The sequence below is a fragment of the Brachypodium distachyon genome, chromosome 3, assembly GCF_000005505.3.
Source record: "Brachypodium distachyon strain Bd21 chromosome 3, Brachypodium_distachyon_v3.0, whole genome shotgun sequence".
Lineage (NCBI taxonomy): Eukaryota > Viridiplantae > Streptophyta > Magnoliopsida > Poales > Poaceae > Brachypodium > Brachypodium distachyon.
Window position 1 is genome coordinate 37,581,978 of NC_016133.3, and position 9,467 is coordinate 37,591,444.

Genomic DNA, 9,467 nt, shown 5'->3' on the forward strand with positions numbered 1-9,467 from the left:
ATGTGTGACTCCAAAGGAAATTTAGGACAGCCTAGGAGCCCTCTCACGTCCCGAGCACTTCTAGCCGTCCGATCGTTAGATCTGAAATTTTCTAGCTGTCAGATCTCACCTTCGCTCCGAACTGGGTCGCCTTACGGTCGCTGCTCCCGAAGAAAAGTCCCTGATGTGTGGTTGAATGAGTTTCTGATTGTGCCCAGCTACCGGGGTCTACCGGCCGGGAAGGGCTGGACCCGGTGGCATATCGGCTCGGATCCCTCGCAAATTCGAACACATCTAGTGGATTTGCCATATGCATCTCCGGCTGCGTGTATAACTTGGGCATCGCCCGATATATAACTAGTCCGCGATCCCGGCCCGCTTCAATTCCTAACGCCCGGCCGGGAGATAACTAGCGCGCGGCGAGATGGATCGCGAAAGCGCTACTAAAACGATGTCCAAGCGGCGCAGCAGATCCGACGACGATGATGGCGAACCAAGATCCAGGCGCCATCTTCACTTGGTGGTGGACGACTGGGCCAAGGGGTTCAGTATATACGAGGTGGACGTATCGGGCTTCCACAGCACCGTCCCCGACGCCGACTTGGACTCGCAGGCCCCGTCGCTCCCTGTCCCTGGCCCCCCGGAGACCTCCCACAAACACTACCCTTGCCCGTTTTTCGCCGCCGTGGGCAGCAGAATCGTTGCCGTGCGCTACACCAGCGACGAGGAGCCCGGCCCCGCGCTGCTCTACGACACGGCGACTGGAGGCCTCGCCACCGGCCCTTGCTTCCGTGCCAAGGCAGGGTACGTCTACGACTTTGTGCCCGCCTACGACAGGCTGTACGCGTTGGGTCCACGCGCCTGCCGCTGCCGGTGAAGATGAAGGCAGCCAAGGAGCACGGCCGCCGCCGGTGTGGAAGCTCGCCAAGGAGGAGCTGGTGTGCGAGGACACGGACAGGACCAGGTCCGCCGCGCTCGCGCGCATCGTCGAGCATCGGTCGCGGAAAGGCGTGGCAGCGGATGTCAAGGACTCGCACTACCTGTTTTACATGACGACGTTTAGGCTCTGCTACGACAAGGATGGGGGACTGCGAGCCAAGACGCTCCGGGCTTGCTCTTACATGATGCCCTGGGAATCGAATTCTTTCAATTGGCGTGTGTTTGGGATATGATATGCTCGCCTTGAAGCTTCTCTACGTGAAATGGTGATATTCATCCTACAAGCTAGCTTGCTTTGTGCGGTTCTGGTCACGTGAGGAGGACTCGATTGTTGCTTGTGCCCATCATCAAATGCTGGTTGTCTCGCATCATTTCACGGGGGGTACCGAGAAGTTGACCAAACAAAGGGACAGAGGCCATGGCATCCTCATGTCTCTTGGTGTAGGCCAACAACTTACCCTGATCCCGTGGATTGGCTGTCCACAGAAACCACCGAATTCGGAGAAGCGACATTTATTAAAAAAACAATTACACAAAAAAATGCATACGAAAGAGCCCCGACGCTGTGCGCGCCGTTGACACCTCTCTGAGCCCGCCGTCGCCGGCATGGACGAGGCGCGCTCCTCCGCCGCCTCCTCGTCGTCGTCGCCGGAAGCCGCGCGTGGTTCTTCCTACCTGGCCATCTTCCACAACTTCCCGCTCGTCGCCGCCCTGCTTGGCTTCGCCATCACGCAGACCATCAAGTTCTTCTTCACGCGGTAATCAAAACTCCTCTTCCTTTGACCTTTGCTTCCTCCTCTTCCCATTGGCCATGGCGTCCCTTCTTCGTGTTTGGTGGGATGTTTACCCGTGGAATTGGGGCCCGGGCTCCTGGGATCTGGACCCGAGAGAAGCTGCGATTGCGCGGGTCAATATTGCAGCATGGGTTGCTCGTTTTGCTTCGTGCGGGGATTTTCTGAGGTGTTGGAGATCCGGTGTTCCGATTCTCCTTTTTGTTTTTTGCTCGCTGCGATGCTAGGTAGGGGAAGCCTCTTAAATAAATTTAGTTCTAATTCAGTAGGGTTTGGATGGTTTGTAATTGCTGTGCTGTTATTGTTGTATATGCTCTAATAAATTAGATTTTGTGAGTTCCTTATTTCACTTTATGTCTTCTGTTCAGGACGATTCAGTTCAGCAGATGGTGCTTGATCATGGTTCAGTATCATTTGGTAGATTTGCTGCAGGTCAAAAAGAGCAGCAGCAGGTCTTACCACTGCAGGCAATGGGTTGCAGAATAAAAGGTCTTCAACTTTGTTCGATTTCATTTTTGTTCATCATGTACAGTGAAAATCTTGAATAATATTAGTGAAATTAGTGTACTTGTTTGTGCTGTTGTTCAGGAAGCAGCTTAGCACATGGCGGCATCAGACAAAAATAACCAGAATTGAGGATTCATGCGCATATCTGCACCCACAAGTGCAAGGTCTATATCTATCTATTTCAAAATTCTAGAATGAGTTGGTGAGAAATATGTAGTCCTCTAAAAATTGTTCTGTTCTTTCGTGCAGAAGTAGCTATTTTTTTCTAGAATACACCGAAGCGGGTGTATCATCCATTAAACAAGTGCATAAGTAGCTATGAAACATTCGTCCTTAGAAAGTCGCTAAGGCACCAAGGATTTCAAATGGGAAGAACACAATGAAGGTAAAAACAGTACTCATGGATGGTTCATATTTACTTTTACTTATTTGTTGAGTGACATTGTCAGTTTGAACTTTCTTTTTCTTTCTCGAGAAGTTTATACTTCTGCTAATTGCCATTTTCTATTGTGTTTTCATTGTAGGCTGAGCTTGTCTGCTGCCGTGACGTCGCCATCTTCTCTCCTCCGTGCCGCTTGTCCTCTGCCTCTGGTCAGTGCTGCTCTTCTCTCCTCCCTAACCTGGATGCATTCCAACGATGCGGTTTCCTGCCATTTCTTATATGTTTTCCTGATTAATTCACTGCGTCGCAGTGTTACTAGCGTCATTTTAGATGGATGCTTTCTATTTGGGTTGATTTCGTGGGAAAAATCGTGTCATTGCCCTGTTTGACAGAGTTCAGTAACACTTGTTTCGGTTAGCATTTATTTGATACCAGTCCAGATGTGCTATTTCGCATCAGATTGCATACTAGATTGAGCTATTCTAAGATAATATACTTCAAATCTGCTCCTCGAAAAAAAATCTCTCAATTCTGTGGCAGGACATGTATTAATTTAGCACAATATTTGGGACACAGCTCCAGCTCAAATGGTCCATACCCTCCTAGAGAAAATAAGAGGGGAGGAATGGATGTGCTTCTACACACCTGCATCTCCATAAGTGAGATAAAAAGCAGATACTAAATGATCCTAAGATATCTGCACATTCAATAATCAATTCACTTATGACTGAGAATGAAACGTATGCATTTGGGAGAACGACTGTGGGTCACTATCAGAATTTATATATATCCTGCTCATAAGTATGTGCATATATCTTAGTATCTATTTAGTATCTGCTCTTAGTGTGAATTGAATAATCATGATACAGGATATGTCCTAATTAAATCATCTGATAGAAATTTTATGCTTTTATCCGTTATTGTCTACTCATTACTTTCCATTCTAAATTAAAATCTAAGCTCTGAGAAGAAAATTATTTTGTTTTGAACATGAGTTTGTACTCTTTGATGGCAAAGCCACTGTTATCTGAAGAGAAAAGAATCCACTTAGGAGAGGCTCGTTGGGGCTAAATTACCAGACCTGTCTGTACAAGTAGTTGGCTGAGATCTGAGATTATGTGCCTCGATGATCTTCTGAAATATTTCTTACTGGAGCTTCAGTACAAGACAAATTATCTGTCTTCGGTTTCTATAATTATGTGAAATATTTTTACTAGAACTCCAGTAGAAGAAACTTATCTATCTTGAGTTATTATCTACTACTATTATGTGTGATTTGTTCAATGTTAGTTAATGTGCACAGGATTGCAGGTTCTTTTGCCATTTTATTGAATAAAATATGTATTTTTATATACTTTTCCCTTTTCTGGTTGACAATTATATGGCTCAGACTTAATTTAACTGGCCAGTACCAACCTTACTGATGTCATCTTTGTTGCTACTAAGCATTAATCAACTGTTCTGAATTGCAGGTCTTCTGGGGATCGGATAAGAAGCTGGCACAAAGGATCGGGCCACAGATTCATGGCGCTCTCATGATTCGCTGTTATATGGTTTATTTATCCGTATTTTGGTGAATCTGTGAAGGGCGGATTTATTCGGATTTCGACGACAGTAAGAAGCAGCGTTGTTTTCCAGGCAATCATAAATTATTTTGAAGGGAGGTAGTCCTAACTAATCTTAATGTAAAGAGATAGATGTTGCCACATGCTCTTGAACCTTGACCTAAACCACATATTTCTGTGTTACTTTCTTCAAATTGACCAAATATTCTACTTTGGGCCAGACACATGCTCTTTAAACTGACTATATTAGTTTTGTTTGTTGGCGTCACCATCCCTTGCAGGTAGTATTCACTTATCACATCATTGTGAATTTGAAGCTTGTCATGTTTTTTATGATTATCGATGGACTTTTATAGTTGACATGAATGTTACTATTTGGCAGTTATTGGAGAAGACAACTGGCGATTGCGGAAGTGGCTCGACGAGTAGATATTCTCTGCCATCATATCTATTGGAGTTATCGGCTATTAGAGGGATCAAGCCATTTTAAAGAATTGCATGACATTATTGAAGATGCAAAAGGGAAACTGGAAAGTGAGGTCGGTCCACTTGATGGAATGTCGGCAAAGATGGCTCATGGTATGGTAAGCAGGTTATGTGGTGGTAGTGATGTGCAGAAACTTTGCACTTTAGCGATTCAGAAAGCTGATGAGTGGTTAAGTTATCCAGCCTTGCATCTTCGAGGTAATGATCTTCCATGAATAAATATGTGGTTCTATACTGCCATTGTACCTATTATGGTAAATCTGCAATACACTTACACTCTTCTTTATTTGTCAGATTCCTTGCCTGCTGAGTGCAGATTCAGATTCGTAGACATTACTACATCTTCTTCTCTTGTTATCATCTTAAAAGAAACTACATTAGCATTGTCTGACACCATCAAAGAAACTCCTTGGCATCATGTGCATAATGTCAGGATTTCCATTACTTATACCTCAAGAGCTTGAGCCTCAGGCATTGCCCGACGGAGATTTAGTGGTGACTGGCTTAGACATTATCCGAGAGAGAGAGAAAGAGAGAAGGTGCTTTAAGGCCATCATCGTCATACCTCTTTTACCGGGTTTTCAGGTAATTTCCTACTACACAAATCAGGATTATTTTTATGCTTTGTTTCTTAAATAATCTCATGGCGAGCCGTATCTGTGAGAGGAATTATGCACGGGCAGTACCAGATTATTTGTAGAGGCCCTAATTCAGTTCTTCAAAATCTGTATGATGTGATTGGTCCTAAAGCGCATGACTATATCTCCTTTCATGGTCTTAGAGCACATAGCAGACTATCTGATGGAAAACGAATTTGCGGTCTAACACTCAATTAGTTTATATATTTGGCTTTCCAAATGTGGACTATTAATTCCTTCAAGCAGAAACGAAGGTAGATAGAGACCAGCTCGCATCCCTTTCAAGTGAAAAGTAAACCATGTATCTAATGGGGGTGTGATTAGAGTTTCATGTTCTATGTTGACATTCTTGACCTGTTTTCTGCTCCATTGCTTGTTTAGACTGCGGCGAAGTAGGAGAAGAGGATGAGGAATTTCGTCAAAAGATATTGACATCGTCATTGCTGATGTGGTATACTTATTTGTATATAACAGTTACAACTCGGTGACTACATACATATCTGTGCCATATATTGTGTTTATCCAAAATTCAAACCATTCGGATATATATTGTTCGAGTGTCAACCAACGTTTAACTCGATGAATAATCAAATTTGGAAGCAGACATCAAAATATCCCAATTATGTTGACAACATCGGTCACGATGGAACCATCTTGTTGAAAAACAGGTTTTATTAGTTCTCACATTTTTATATTGTTGACGAAATGAAAGTATATAAATCTTCGGTGTTCTGCAATATCAGCCACGTCGTGTGATTAAATACTTCAAAGGCAAATATATACTATCAGTATAAGTCACTCTTTGATGTTAAGTGGTCAGAATAGATCAGATGAGTTGAAAATATTTGTTCAAGGGCAAATAGATATAATCAGAATAAGTCACTCTCTTATATTAGAGATTTTTCTGCTTAATAAGTATACTTTCATTTCATCGGTTATAAAATCTAATTTAGCTTCTTGTGATACTAGCCAGGTCATGGCAATAGCTACGAATTTCATGCTCGTCTATCTTCCTGCACCAACTGTATCTCTGCAGCCACCACTTGCAAAAAATGCTGGACTCATTGCTAATGTTTTTTCTTTTGCCTTCTGTGTTCAAACACTTTTAGGGAAACTCTTATCAGATTGCATTGGCTGGAAGATCTTACTCACTTCCCCAGAGGCTAGGAGCTATTCTGGTAAAGTACCTTCAGTGCTGATACTATTAACTTATTATAGTACTCCCGGTGTCCTCAATTTTATAGGATATTGATCAACTTTTTTTTTGTAAGAAGAGAGATTTTATTCATTAACAACACACTACATTCTTGAGCCTGTAAGGAACAGGGCTCTGAGGATTACAAAGTTGCCTCAAGGGGCAGCCAGCAGTCCTATGATTGCTATTAGTGCAAGACTGGACTGTGATTTTGGCCTTTCTTAGCTTTCCTGGCTAAATGGTGTGCGAGAGTGTTATTGTCCCTGGTAGTATACACCATTTTAGCATCAAGAGTAGAGTGAATCTCAATAATCTGAAGAAGATAAGATCTGATAGACCAGTCCCCCGGGCAGTTTTCAATATCGTTGCTTTGACAGGCCATTACAAGACCTTGGTTGTCAGAAATCTGTTTTGCCTCCTGCTGTTGTAGATGGGAGAGAATGTTAGCAGCAAGAAGAGCTCCCAAAGCTTCAGCCTGAATCGCCGAGGAGACTGGAGAAGAAATAGCTTGAATCTGTGCGATCCACCTGATGTGAGGGCCCCGAGATTCAATGAAGATGACTGTAGTGTTTTCTCTGCCGAGAAACGGTGCCCCCAGGTAACCGGCCATCTGGAGTTCTCCGCCGTTCACCATCAATTCTACTGCTTTTGCTCCCATTGTCAGCCGCCAGGTGCTAAGCCTTGACACACGCTGCTCCGGCCTGTGGGACCTGCGCCGCCCCGACTCCCCATTGGAACGTCCTGAGGACGCTGCGCCACCCTGATCGACTCCCCTCCTCCAGTTCTGGTACCGACCAACTTCCACTCCCATTTCTCTAAACTCAAATCTATTGCTTTGTGAGAGCCTACCATTGCTTGATACCACCCCACGCAGTGTTGTGGAATACATGGACGTACACCTCTTAGTCTACCTCTGGACTTTCACAATATTTATTACCTATCGAGGTGCAAAAAAGTATAGTCCAGGCAATCACCATAATAAACAAGCTTGCTATCACTCACTCCACGCAATGAAGCTACACCTCAAGTCATGTTTTAATTCAAGACGACCATGTGCTAAACTCTACTGTTCTTTGCCTCCTGGTAGTGAAGAATGGCCACATATATTATTTTCTGTAACTCTATCGGACTACATAAGCTCTACACACATACAAGAGATACCTGCTCTTCTTTTCCCTGTCACCTAAAATGATTCCCTGGATTAACTTCTGCTCTTAATTTCTCTATGTGCAATGCAGAGTCTAACAACTTCTAAAATGTCCAGATTCTCTCCCTTTATCTTGACAAAACAATGCAGAGTTGGATATGTTTTTCTACATATTAGTATTTTCCTCGGAGGATGTTCATCATATTCGAAGATAATATTCTGCATTAATATTTGTTCCGCAATAAAGGAGAGATCTTCACTTTTGTGTTCATGGTCCGTCAGGACAAGCTGCGCCTCACAGCTAACCACCTCCAACTACATAGAAGAACAAGCAGAAGTTCCTCAGTAAGAAAGTAAGTATTGCCCACTCAGATCCAACCAAGAGTAAGAAGAACCGTGAGGCAGGCACTTCCTCGAAAGGCTAGGGTACGTTCTTTGTCTATTCCTCACGTGCGGCCCCTGCGAAGGAGATACAAGAAAATAAGAATTCGAAGACTTGGATAGCAGCTAATCTTGCAAACATCTTATCTGTCTCCCCAACCACTGAAGTGCCGCCTCAGTCTGCTGACCCCTTTGGTCACAATGTGGTATCAGTGCAATTTTAAGGCTCCCCTGTTCCGGCATCACAGCTTGAGAGTCTGTCCGGTATCAGTGTAATATACAGGATCCTCTGTTCTGTAATATTAGACTTGACTGTAAAATATGTTATCTATTTCTAATGAACCAACACATCTATGTAACTCATTTTGTGTTCGCACTCGTCCAACCTTTCTTCGCACATGCTGCACATCTCGCGCGGCAGCTAACAATGGCAGCAACCAACGCCGTTCTTCGGTCCATTCTGGTCATACCAGGCCAATAACAGACGTCAACTGTTTACCCACCACAGCACAACCTCCACGCCCGTCCCAGGGAGGCGCACGACCCGGATAGCACCAGGTCAACCCCACAACTGGTCACATCAACGTGACGACCCTCCAGTCGTCGTCGTCCGAGTCCGTTTCGTCATGGATCGGCGGTACTGGTGCTGGTCGCGGTGCGGCAGCAGGGTCAACTTCCTTACCGACTGCGCCGCCACAGCACCACAGTCGACGGCAGCCCAACCGAGACTCCGGCTTCTCAGTCGGGACCCGGTCCTGGTGACGTTCAACGCCGTCGTGAGGCATGCTGATGCCGGCTTAGAAAATGTCTGGCGCTATATATACGAATCGCGAGTAATCAGGGATGGACGGATCGAGATGAGCATGCATATAGCAAAACAATCGAATAACAACGAATCGAAGTGATATGGACGTGACAGCCAGGATACGATCTTTGGCACCCTCAATTCTAGAGTATTCGATAAAATTTATAATCAGGTGAAATCAAATACTATTTGTTTTCAATGTCATATGCATGAATAGCCAGAGCTACTATCTTGTATCATTTTATTACGTAGGTATTTGGTCGAGATTTTCAAATCCAAGATCAAGATGAGATACAATGGAGGCCAGCGGGAGATGCAACAAGAATCAAACATCCGTGCAGGTGAGAGAGAAGGATCTTTCCAACAAATCAAACGGCACATGATTCGGAGCTTGCTAGAGAAAGATGTCACGAATTAAAGTTGAATCCGATTCGGGTCCGAGCTGTCAGAAGACCCGAATTTGTTTTAATCATCCAGACCTCATCCCGAGTCCAAATCAAACAAACAAGTACTTGTTGGAAATGTGATTACAAGAACTTTCCAACGGATCCGGCTCCACAAGGAGATTCGACGTTTGCTGACCGTGGCCGACAAAACAAGCTGACGGATCAGTTTTTCTGTTTCGTAAAGAGTTGTAGTTTGTTAGAAAAGT

The 9,467-nt window shown here is 44.3% G+C and overlaps 1 long non-coding RNA gene across 8 annotated transcripts; it reads left to right on the forward strand.

Annotated features, from left to right (window-relative positions):
* The first annotated feature begins 570 nt into the window (after positions 1-570).
* LOC100835246 lies at positions 571-8,382 on the forward strand. 8 transcript variants are annotated; one of them, XR_001407226.2, is made up of 12 exons: positions 857-1,676; positions 2,078-2,198; positions 2,298-2,380; positions 2,466-2,601; positions 2,741-2,807; positions 4,071-4,444; positions 4,546-4,847; positions 4,944-5,234; positions 5,669-5,738; positions 6,397-6,465; positions 6,913-7,269; positions 7,912-8,382. It is a non-coding gene; the product is annotated as an uncharacterized LOC100835246 (long non-coding RNA). The 8 variants fall into 8 exon arrangements; XR_001407224.2 differs by having other exon boundaries at positions 572-1,676; positions 4,071-4,847; positions 6,860-7,269; XR_001407227.2 differs by lacking the exon at positions 7,912-8,382 and adding an exon at positions 7,747-7,898 and having other exon boundaries at positions 572-1,676; positions 4,071-4,847.
* Positions 8,383-9,467: the final 1,085 nt, after the last annotated feature.